The sequence below is a fragment of the Camelus ferus genome, chromosome 21 (genome assembly GCF_009834535.1).
Source record: "Camelus ferus isolate YT-003-E chromosome 21, BCGSAC_Cfer_1.0, whole genome shotgun sequence".
Taxonomy (NCBI): Eukaryota; Metazoa; Chordata; class Mammalia; order Artiodactyla; family Camelidae; genus Camelus; species Camelus ferus.
The window spans coordinates 27,220,715-27,233,251 of NC_045716.1; the positions used below are offsets into that span (position 1 = coordinate 27,220,715).

A 12,537-nucleotide genomic window follows, 5' to 3' on the forward strand; every position below is an offset into this window, starting at 1 on the left:
AATCAACAGAAAAAGAAAGTAAAGAAACAATCCCCTTTAAAATAGCACCCAAAGTAATAAAATATCTGGGAATAAATCTAACCAAGGAGGTGAAAGAATTATACACAGAAAACTATAAACCACTGATGAAGGAAATTAAAGAAGACTTTACAAAATGGAAAGATATCCCATGCTCTTGGATTGGAAGAATCAATACTGTTAAAATGGTCACACTGCCCAAGGCAATCTACAGATTTAATTCAATCCCTATCAAATTACCCAGGACATATTTCACAGAACTAGAACAAATCATAATAAAATTCATATGGAACCATCAGAGACCTAGAATTGCCAAAGCATTACTGAAGAGAAAGAAAGAGGCTGGAGGAGTAACTTTCCCAGACTTCAGACAATACTATAGAGCTACAGTCATCAAGACAGCATGGTATTGGTACAAAAACAGACATACAGACCAATGGAACAGAATAGAGAGCCCAGAAATGAACCCACAAACTTTTGGTCAACTAATCTTCGACAAAGGAGGCAAGAATATACAATGGAAAAAAGACAGTCTCTTCAGCAAATGGTGTTGGGAAAACTGGACAGCAGCATGTAAAGCAATGAAGCTAGAACACTCCCTTACACCATACACAAAAATAAACTCAAAATGGATCAAAGGCTTAAACATAAGACAAGATACAATAAACCTCCTAGAAGAAAATATAGGCAAAACATTATCTGACATACATCTCAAAAATGTTCTCCTAGAACAGCCTACTTAAGCAATAGAAATAAAAGCAAGAACAAACAAATGGGACCTGATGAAACTTACAAGCTTCCGCACAGCAAAGGAAACCATAAGTAAAATAAAACGACAACCTATGGAATGGGAGAAAATTTTTGCAAATGAAACTGACAAAGGCTTGATCTCCAGAATATATAAGCAGCTCATACGACTTAATAAGAAAAAAACAAACAACCCAATCCAAAAATGGGCAGAAGATCTAAACAAGCAATTCTCCAAGGAGGAAATACAAATGATCAATACGCACATGAAAAAATGCTCATTATCACTAATTATCAGAGAAATGCAAATCAAAACTACAATGAGGTATCACCTCATACCAGTCAGAATGGCCATCATTCAAAAATCCACAAATGACAAATGCTGGAGAGGCTGTGGAGAAAAGGGAACCCTCCTTCACTGCTGGTGGGAATGTAGTTTGGTGCAGCCACTGTGGAAAACAGTATGGAGATTCCTCAAAAGACTAGGAATAGACTTACCGTATGACCCAGGAATCCTGCTCCTGGGCATATATCCAGAAGGAACCCTACTTCAGGATGACACCCATACCCTAATGTTCATAGCAGCACTATTTACAATAGCCAAGACATGGAGACAGCCTAAATGTCCATCAACGGATGACTGGATAAAGAAGATGTGGTATATTTATACAAGGGAATACTACTCAGCCATAAAAACTGACAACATAACGCCATTTGCAGCAACATGGATGCTCCTGGAGAATGTCATTCTAAGTGAAGTAAGCCAGAAAGAGAAAGAAAAATACCATATGAGAGTGCTCATATGTGGAATCTAAACAAACAAACAAACAAACAAAGCATGAATACAAAACAGAAACAGACTCACAGACATAGAATACAAACTTGTGGTTGCCAAGGGGGCGGGGGATGGGAAGAGATAGACTGGGATTTCAAAATGTAGAATAGATAAACAAGATTATACTGTATAGCACAAGATATTATGGTAGCTCACAGAGAAAAAAATGTGACAATGAATATATATATATGTTCATGTATAACTGAAAAATTGTGCTCTAAACTGGAATTTGACACAACATTGTAAAATGACTAGAAATCAATAAAAAATGTTAAAAATAAATAAACAAAATGGATGTATCCAACAAATTATTTTCTAGGAGGCCTCCCTACATCATTGACTTATTTTTCTAGGACAGGAAGCAGAGATTTGTCCCCAGGGCCCCCCACCCCACTGTGGGAGTGGCTTCCTCATGAACTCATTCAAGAAACCAGAGGCCCAGACCAGGGCTCACAGATTGGTCTCCTTTCATATGCCTACTTAGACTGGTTGGTCCTTCCTGGCATGATGTGCTGAGACCACACCCGGACCTGGCAGAAAACAGTGCCATGATTGATTAGTAATGTGTGCCAGGGATAGGGGAAGAGGAGAGTAGTTGCACACTTCAAAATCTGTCTATTCTAAGATGCCCATTTCCCCACTGTTTAGCATCTCTGAAATCTGGGAGCATTGTACAATTCATGGCATCTTACAGATTATTTTGCAGTGGATTTCTGTGGCTCACAAAATAATGATGCGTTGCACAGTTAACAAAACAGATAACGTTTGGTATTTGCCAGTTTTTGGCTTGTTTGCTTAGAGGGCTGCTGTTAGGATTGAATGGGCTTAGATTCAGAATGCCTGGACCTGGGAGGGCTCAGTGTGGTGAGATACCTCTCTCTCTGTCTCTCTCACCCCCTTCCTTCTCTCTCTCTCTCTTTCTCTGCCCCTTTCATTTGCCTCTCTGAGGTTTTATTCTTCCACTTTCTGCACAACCTAGGCCTTTGTCAGCCTACCTCACAGCATCTGTGGAAGGCACACCCCTGTCCCTTGGACTGCCCCACGGCAGCCCCCTCAGCACCGTCCACATCGCCCTGTCTATGCTCCAGCTCTGCCATCACTGGAAGATTCTTTCCATGTTTTCAAGTTCAAATTCTCTGGACTTGGAGGGATTCACATAACCTTTTTGAGCATTTCTGAGGTTAGAGATCGCTGGCTAGCTTGTACATTATTTTTCCTATGGATTGTGCTCAGCCCTGACCAAGTCAGCTGTGACCAGGGTGAAGAGGTGGGCGGGCGGGGGATACGGGGTTCCGAGGCACGACATTGCTCCTAGGAAGCAGGGAAGCGCCAGAGTTAACATACATATGCAGACTCGCAAACCTTGTACACGTATATACGTAGCCTACACCTTCACCCACACCTGTGTCCATGTACATCTTCCGTCTTCCATTCCTTCCTTGGGCCTCGTGGAGAGGGTGGTGTTAGCGCACTGGGCAAGACCCTCTCTTCTTGGCTTGCTTGCTATTCCTTCTTGTCCTCCAAGCCCTCATCCCGTTCTGTACTGACGATCACCCTAACATGTTTGATGTGAACATTTTTGTTCGCTGCCTTCAGCTAAAGAGCTGGATGTTCTGGTTTTGTAACCCAGATCTGATACTGATTAGCTGTGACATGAAGCCTCAGTTTACAAAATAATGGCATTTAAAGTAGTAACTGTATTAAAATAAATAACACTAATTGCTATGCTTAGACATACACCTTAGAGGGTTGCTGTGGTCGCTGAATGAATGCACGCATGCACTTAGGATGTGTTACTTAGATATCAGGGACCTTCGGACAGCACCCACCCTGCATGTAGCGAGCAGCATGGAAGAGTCTGTTATCCGGTGCATCCAGTGAAAGGCACACCGCGTTCTTTTTACACGAGTGCTTAGATGATGAAAGTTGTAGCCAGCAATGTGTCTCATTCTATTACTTATTTCAGTTGGCACGTTTCATTCAGGTATATGAATGGAATTATCATTAATTTTTCTCAGTTTTAACTATTTTTCACAAAGATGCATCTTAATGGTTGCATCTCTTTCTTGTTTTTATCACTTCCCAATATAACAATTCCATGTTGTTGTAATCTCAGGTGTTCCCAGTGCTTTGCTATAAAAATAACAGTTCATTTTTGCATCCACATACACCCACTTGTGTGTAATCTCCGATTTTTCCTTAGATGACATTATTGGAGGTGGACTTGCCGGCCAACGGATGCACATGTCGTGAGGGATTGGCTACACGTGGCCAGTTCGCCCTCCAGGCTGGTGGCCTGATTCACTCTCCTTGAAACCAAATAGAAAATGCTTGCTTCCTATTTCCCCTGCACGGGGCCCAACAATGTGCACGTTCACTCTAAAATATAAAATCTTTAGCCCTGTGATCTTGACTCTCCGCTGCAGCCCCACCAGAGGCCAAGTAGATCGCAGCAGGAAGGCAAAGACCAGCGTCAGAGAAGAGGAAAGCCCCAGGGGAGGGGGCGGCGGGAGGCAGGAGAACCGGGCGCGGGGGGAAGGAGGTGTTCGTTCCCTGGCATCACAGGGGATGCCTGCTGAGCGCAGAACCAGGGCTGGCAGGGCGGCGGGGGGACGGGCGGGCTCTGCTGCTGTTCCTGGAAGCGCACTGCCCCCTGGTTCCACGTTACGTTCATTTTGATTGTAAGTACGGGTTTGCCTTCCCTAATGGCAGGGTTGGGTAATGATGTGGTGCTGGGAGGCATGTGTTAGCCGGGAGAATCTGGGCTGCAGATTCCTGATTCAGATGGAATGCTTGGCTATTGGATTTTCATCTCCCATCACTTGATGGTATTTGTTGAGCTGGAAATGCAGGGAGGCTAATTCTCTCTGATTTTTGTTTGCTTGTTTTTAATTTGGGCATGCGGCTAGAGAACAGACAGTGGCTGAGGCGCCCTTGACAATGGATGAGCCGGAATTTGCTATGGGGCTTTGCAGGGGGAGGCACAGGGCACCGGGTAGCTTGCGGGAGGCGAGTGGGGGGAAGTTCAGATGTCTGTGGGGTGGGGGCTCTGAATATGAGCTAAGGAGCTGGAGCTTCCCCCGAGAGAGTCTTTGAAGGGGCTGTGTGTGGGAAAGGTGGTCTGTGGCTTGGACTGCGAATCAGTGAGGAGTGCTGTCTGCTGCAAGTAACTCATTCAAGACTAACAGAAGGCAAACCTCGGAGCTGACTTTTCTCACAGGTCACAAAGGATGCAGGTAGCAGGCAGCTGAGCTCTGTCACCGCTCTGGGGTGGGGGTGGGGGCAGCTTGCAGACTGCCTTAGCCCCCAGCCCAAAGTGTTGCAGCAGCGCTAAGCATCCCATTTACACATTCCCCACTCCTCCCAGTCCCTTTCTCTGAAACATTCTCTTCTCATTTATTAAAAAAATGCCATCATCTTTGTTTCAGAGAGAGATACAACAATCCCAGAGAACTGGCTTCAGGTGGAGGGTTGGCAGAGCTGCCGCGAGCCCAGAGCACCCGCCTGTCTCCCTGCGCATCGCTGCCTCACCCACGGGGCCGGGCCGGGCCGGGCCAGGCGACAGCTGGGCTGCTTGGTTCTGATTCCACATTCTGATTCCGTATCCGGCCCCTGCCTTCGGTCCCCATAGGGCAGGCGGCCTGGAGGGAACACAGGCACAGCCTCAGAGGTTCAGATCGGGGTTCAAATCTCAGAGCCACCACTTAGAGCTACATGGGCGGGTCTGAGCTTGCCTCTGGCCCTCAGTTTTTCCATCTGTCAAACAGGGGTGAGAATGCACAGCCAGGAACTGTGGAGGGGATTAGAGACAAAGCATGGAATGGCCCCGGTCCTGCTCCTGGCACAGCGGGGCTCAGTCCACGGTCACCTCTTTCCAAGATTCCTGCCAGAGGAGGGGTCGTGAATGAGCAAGAAAAGGTAAAAGGGATAGGACTTTCCTTAGCCTTTGCTTCTAGTGTGGGTTATGATAAGGAAATTTAAGGTGCAAACGTAGACGCTGCGGGTTTCTAGGGCAGCTTCCCACGTACCACGAGGGGCTCAGGATGTGAACGCCCACTCTGGGGCTTGCAGGGGACGGCGCTGGCTCAGCTCTCTCATCTGAAAAGCGGGCACTCCCTGTTTGCCGTGTGTGATAAGGACCAGATGTGCTGGGATGAAGGCAAATACAGGTGCAGCTCCTCCAACAGCTACTGCCAACCCACCCAAATGCCTGCCTTCCCATCACAGGACAAAGGCACCAGGGACCTGGCACTTTGGAGAAACCACGAAACACTGCAGCCTTCCCGTGTCTGGAAGCCACTGCACCAGCATCTCGGGGTAGTCGAGGTGACTGGCTCCAGCTGCTCTCCCCGGGGTGCTTATATGGAATGCGCTTCTGGGACAATTGCAGGGTCGCCAGCAGTGGTAAAGTAAATGGCTAGATGGAGGAAGGGCCAATTTTAAAAAGAAAGCCACATCCGAGCATCTGGATTTAATCTGACAAAGAGTTGGCGGTGGAAGGACTCTGAGATTCCACCTCCTTCAGACTCTTTATGTGCAGATGAGAAACTACAGCTGAGGAAGTGGAAGGGACTTGCCTAAGGTCATACAGCAAGTTGGTGGGAGTGCCATTCATTCGGTCCACCAATCCCTCCCTCCATCCATCCATCCACCCATCGATCAGCCATTCAATCAATCAGAGATATGTGCTCAACACTTCTGATGTGTCAGGCACTGTCCTAGGTGCTGAGCATGGGGCCCCAACAAGCAGGGCTGATCCCCATCCCCAGGGAGCTTACAGTCCAGTGCAGGAGACAAATTACAGCAAATCACATACTTAATTTCAGTTGGGATCATTGCTATGAAGAAAACTTCAGGGTGCTGAGAGAGAAGGGAGGTTCTGGAAGAACCCCAACCCCCAACCCCAAGGAAGCAATCTTTAAACTGAGACCTGAGGTAGGAACAGCCAGCCAAAGGAAAAGGTGGAGGTCGAGGGGGGCATTTCAGGCAGAAGGAAGGCTCTAACAAAGGAAGGAGCACAGAACACGGAGAGGATGAAGGAGCCTAGAGGTGCTGGGCTGGCCGGCAGTGTGAGAACCCACACTTGTGGCTTCCAGGCTTGGCAGCCTCTCCCCTGTGCCCTGTGCCCTGTAGGTCCCACCCCATGACTCTGCACTGTATGCAGCCAGCCCCTCCTCTGATTTCCATGTGTGGAGAAAACTGGATGACGAATCTTCGCTCTAGAAAGGGTTCATTCAAGGCTGGGCTGGGGTTTAGGGGTTGGAGGAGGATCTTATACGGTTTATGGGTAATAAAATACCAACTAATGTGGCACACATAGTAATGAAATACATTATCTCTAGAAGAAAGAAGTCTAGCTTCAGCACCCCATGAGGGAGCCTGTTTTGCAGTAACATTCAGCATCTCTGAAGGTCTCCTGACCTTTCAAGCATAGTCACAAGGTGGCAAGTGTCCCCTTAAGCATCATATCCTCACATGACTTCCTCCAAAGTCAGGTAATGGACAAATGACCTCTCTCTTTTCACCAGGAAGAAAGCTTCTTTTCCAGCAGTCTTATAGCATACTTGCTCTTATGGCTTATTGGCCCCAAACTGGATCACGTGCTCCCTGCTCGCTGTAAGGGAGGCTGGAAGCATGATGATCTGGGCAGGAGAGGAAGAGGGGTTTGCGTGTGGCTGCCTGTCACGTATCTCTAGCAATTGAGGTGATAAATCCCCCAAAAGGATTGTGTTCTCCTTCCGTTCCCAAGTCATAGTCCTACTGACTATTATCAATCTATCTCACAGTCCTCCTGACTATTATCAATCTATAATTCTGCAGTTCATGTTTGTTAGTATTTCAGTGTGTGATGTGATGTGGAAAAAACATTTGACACAATTCAACACTCAGCCAATAAGAACAAGAAAGGAACTTCCTCAGGCTGGTAAAGAGCAACTAGATAGTAAAGTTGGGAAAAAAATGAACTCTGACCCCTACCTCACACCATATACAAAAATTAATTGTAAATCCACCTAAGATCTACATGCAGGGGCTAAAACTATAAAACTTCTGAAAGAAAACATAAAACATTTATCTTCACAAACTTGGGGCAGGCAAAGATTTCTCAGACATGTTAGAAAAATGCACTAATGAAAAACGTGGTAACACTCAAACTTAAAAACATTTGCTCTTTAAAAATACCCTTAAAAATGAAAGACCAAGCATCAGACTGCAAGAAATACAAAATGTTTTCTTTAGACATGAAGAATACACGTAGGTAGGCCCTGGGGTGTTGAATGTGAGACCAGTTACCATCCTCAATCATTGTCATCAGTAAAGGAAGGGCTGTCACTAACTGGGCATCTCCCTGGTGGCAGGTGCTATGCTTTCTGCTTTGGACACACTCTCTAATCTTCACCTCTCACCAGTAATACAAGGTGGAGAACGTCCCCCAGTCACAGTGGAACAAGCCGGCTCTGAGAAATCACAGACTTGGGGTGGTAGTGGTGTCAATGGTGCCAACTCTTCTCTACTTCCTGTACTTTCGCTTTTGCCCTGTATCTGTGAAGAGCTCTCCCTCTACAGTGCTCCACCCCTGACTTGGGCCACGTGACTTGCTTTGGCCAATGGCTGTCAGCCTGCATGTGAGAAGGAGAGGTTTGATGTGGGCTCCCACACTGGGTCATGCTCTCTTGTGTCTATGCCCCAGCTGCAAGGACATGCCCAGGCTGGCCTGCTAGAGATGAGACACAAGTGCAGCTGGGTGGGCATCCCAGGGGCAGCCAGCCTAGATCCACCCTGCTGCCTATCCCAGACACGTGTACGAACCCAGCCAGATCAGCAGAGCTGCCTGTCTGACCCCCAGCTCAGCCCAGATACACAAGCAATGCCCACCTGCTGAGGTTTTGTGTTATTTGTTACACAGCACTCTCATGTCAAAAGGTAACCGATACACCCAGTAAGCACTGAATCAGAAATTGTGCTCAAGTCTGTTGATTCCACCACCCATGTCCCTCCCATCTGACACTCTAGTTTTACTGCCATTCTCATAACTATTCACATTCACGACACAGCCTAGGATGTAACATTTTGGAGAGTGTGGCATCTCTTGTGGTTGTCAGAGGGAGTGGGATGGAGGATATTTGGAGAGTTGGTGGAAATCAGAATACAGTCCATGTAGTGTGGTTGGAGTCTGGCTAGCTGTTGCTCCCAGTTTGTTCCTCATCCTTTCCAGGCAACTGCAGCCACATCCTAGCAAAATCTTTCTCATATCTGCCTCTATCGCCTTAGGAAGGAATGCTAACCCTAGTGTGGACTCTAACCCTAACACCAAAACACACTGAGCATCTGCTCGCAATCAGCTCTACACCCATCATCCCATTTAATCTTCCCAATAAGCCTGATTATTCCCATTTTTCCACATGAGAAAACTGAGGACCAATGAAAACGTCCTGACTCCTGGTTTCGGGAAGAATTGCAAACCACAGAATGCTGTTTCACAACTCAGAATCTAAAGAAGTTCCTGCTAGAATTGCCAATAAGAAATACATCAATTACATTTTAGTTATTCATTCAATGAACCAATTCAATGTAATCATTATTCACGAGGCCAAGTGATGACGTTTTGAAACTTCCAAATGCAGGAAACAAAAACCGACAGTGCAAACAGGAGAAAGAGTTCAAGCCATAATCCATAAATACAGCAGGAAATTCCAATACTCCTCTTTCAGTAGTTGGTAAAACAAGCAAACAAAACCAATCATGGCAGATACAGAAAACTTGAACATTACAAACCAACTTGACCTAAACAACATCGGTAGAATGTGCTACCCAACAACGGCAGAGCACACAGCCTTCCCTGGGCACGTGGAGTATCAACCGAGGTAGACCAGCCAGTCTAGACCACGACCTGTATTTGTATAGCCCGTGACCTAAACGTGGTTTTTGTATCTTTAAAGGGCTGCAAAAAATAAATAAAACTAGACAAATCAATAAAGAATATGCAACAGAGATATTACCTGGCTTGCAAACCCTAAAATGTTTGCAATCTGGCCCTTTACAGAAAAACCTTCCCTTCCACTGTTTTAGGTCATAAAACAAGTCTCAATAAATTTAAAAAGATTGAAATCTTACAAAGTGTATTCTTTGACCACAGTGAAACTAAACTGGCAAATTATTAACATGAAAGTATTTGAAAAAAATTCTTCAACATTTGGAAATAAAGCAAATAGACCAATAGCACAAAACAGAGGGTCCAGCAGGAGACACACGGTCACGTGAGGATGTCTCACGTGACAAAGATATTTCAGTATGTCCGGAAAAGGCACAACCAGTCAACAAACAGTGTTGAGACAATTAGCAAAAGAGCAAAAGCAGAAAACTTAAACCATAAAACTATTAGGAATAGTTTAGAAGACTTTGAGCATTTTCTTAAACATATAAATGCAACATTTTCTTAAAAATATAAATGCAAATGCAAATTATGTCCAAAACCTGTGTAACAGTCAACACCAGAAAAGAAGTGAAAATTCAAGTGACCAACTGGGAAAAAGTCCTCGCCGACTATAAAACACAGAAAACGACCAACATCCAAAATATTTAACACGTTCTTAAAAATTGAGTTAAAAAAGATAAACACTCACCTACGCATCCAGGCAGAACCGTTCAAAGGATAGTGGGAGGCAGAACCTGGAAGTGGAACACACATACCAAACGTGAAAAGGTGTGCGAACGCATCAGCGCACAAAGGCCAATTAAAGTAACGGTATTGCTGTTCCTCCATACATTAGTCATAGTGCAGAGACGGTCCCGGCCAGCCTCGGGAGGGGACGGGGCAAGCCTAGCCACCGCTCGTCCCCACGAGGATACGTCGTTTATGGAAGCACCTGACAGTATCTGTGCAAACTGGAAACCTACAGACGCGACAACCCAGACACTGTACTTTCAGAAATCATTTCTGGAGAAGAAATACCCACATGTGCACAGAGAGGTAGGTCTAAGGATGCTCATGGCAAACATTTTTATTATAATAAGACACAGGAAGTAGCCGACGTGACTCTCAGTAGGGACATGGGAAAGCAAACTGGTATTTCCATATGGAAAACTGAGCCCTGGCTTAAACAATAAGATCGATAATCACTGGGGACATGGAAAAATCTTTACATGGAACATAAAAAAAATACACAAATATGTGTAGATATATGCAAATGAATATGTAAATGAATATACAGAAAATGAATATGTAAATGGTTACATATGCAAAACTGAAACAGACTCACAGATACAGAGAACAAACTAGTGGTGATCACTGGGAAGAGGGAAGGGAAAGGGGACAATCAGGGACATGGAATTAAAAGATACAAACTCCTGTGTATATTAAATAGAAAAGCAACAAGGGTATATCGCACAGCACAGGGAATTATAACCTTTATCCTGTTATAACTTTTAATAGAGTGTGATCTGTAAAAATACTCACTAGGCTGTACACCTGAAATTAATACTGTAAATCAACTATACTTCAATTTAAAAAAAAAGATTTCTATGACATTGTTGGGGAAAAAAAGGGGGTTCTGGAATGTGTTCGGTTTTATGCCATCTATGTTTACGAAGACCACAAGGCGGCAACTCTTCTATGTACACAAATTTATGTCTGTGCAAATCATGGAAAATGTCTCGAGGATCTCCAGCAAACTGGTAAGTAATTTTCTCTCCATAAAGAGATTACAGGTGATTTTTGTTGTTTCTTTGTGCTTTTTGTCTCTTTTGCAAGATAGAGATTTTTGAACTTTTAAAAAAGGTAAAAAAGTGTGTGAGGTGGCACACGCTTTACAGTATATTTAAACACCGTGTAAGGGAAATCAGCTGTCCTGCTGTTCCAGCCCGGCAGGTCCAATATGCTTCTCAATTTCCAGCGGTCTATACATTTATAACTTCATTGTATCTTCTGAATCCATCTTGAGCTGAGGGAGACAATCGCCTTTCTTGTGAGTGTGTCTGAAGATGTTCTAGGCATTTAAGTTTTATTCTCACCTCTCATTCCAGGAGGGAAGGGTCAGCCTTTTTCCACGACAGCTGATACTTCCCTCTCATTTTCCTTAATTCCACGTCACCCCCAGGCAGCCTTGCCCCAGGGATCGTCCTGAATCCAAAGGCACTGAGAGGGCCCTTAGCGATGAGGCCACAGGGAGAAGGACTTCCAGGGAGGTCACAAGGTCAGTGAACCAAGTGGCCAGGCTCCTGGCCTGTGTCAGCCCCCCCCCCCCCATGCAGCTCCTCCTAACCTTTAGGACTCTTTGCAAACCCTTCAGAGGGCGGGTACTTCAATTCCAACTTGCGACGAAGCTTGTAAAACCACATCGAATGGGAAAACTTCATCTCTCTGATCGTACTGGGGACCTCTGGGGGGTGTGGGAGGAGGAATCTCCCAGGAGGAGAAGGTGGAGGAGGAGGGAGCTGTTGGGGGCAGGGACTGGGGAGGGGGTACGGGTCTGAGATAATCCCTTTCTGGTCCAGAGCCTCAGCGGGGTCTGCGGAAAGTGTCTCCCAAGGGCCAAGTTGTAGGCAAACATTAATTTCTTCTCACAGCAGAGCTGCTCGAAGCCCTCGGAATCCTGGCTCCAGAGTCCTGAAGGAGGTTTGTTAAAGCTCAGATCATGAGGCAGGAATGAGTGGTGAGTCCGTTTAGAGAGTTGCAACCAAATTATTAAAAGTTTTAAAACTTCAAAAAATGAAATAGACTAGACTAGTGCTCCTCAAATGACGTCCTTGTGCAGACCTGGGGCGGGCTTGGGAGTCTGTGCTTCTGGCTCTCCAGGGCTGCTGGCGCCGCTGGTCTGTGGACCACACTTGGGAAGCAGAGGCTGAGGTGCCCAGCTAGACCAGAACAGACAAAACATGCCAGTGCAGCACATGCCGTGAGCCTACAGCTCATTTTGTGAACACTCGTTTCTGGGGGGATG

The 12,537-nt window shown here is 45.7% G+C and overlaps 1 long non-coding RNA gene across 1 annotated transcript in view; it reads right to left on the bottom strand.

The window, feature by feature from the left end:
• LOC116658778 overlaps positions 1 to 12,537 on the bottom strand; it is a 91,180-nt gene that overhangs the window by 9,251 nt on the left and 69,392 nt on the right. The window contains exon 4 of the long non-coding RNA XR_004314081.1: positions 10,222 to 10,267. This is a non-coding gene — a long non-coding RNA (uncharacterized LOC116658778). The remainder of the gene's footprint in view (positions 1 to 10,221; positions 10,268 to 12,537) is intronic.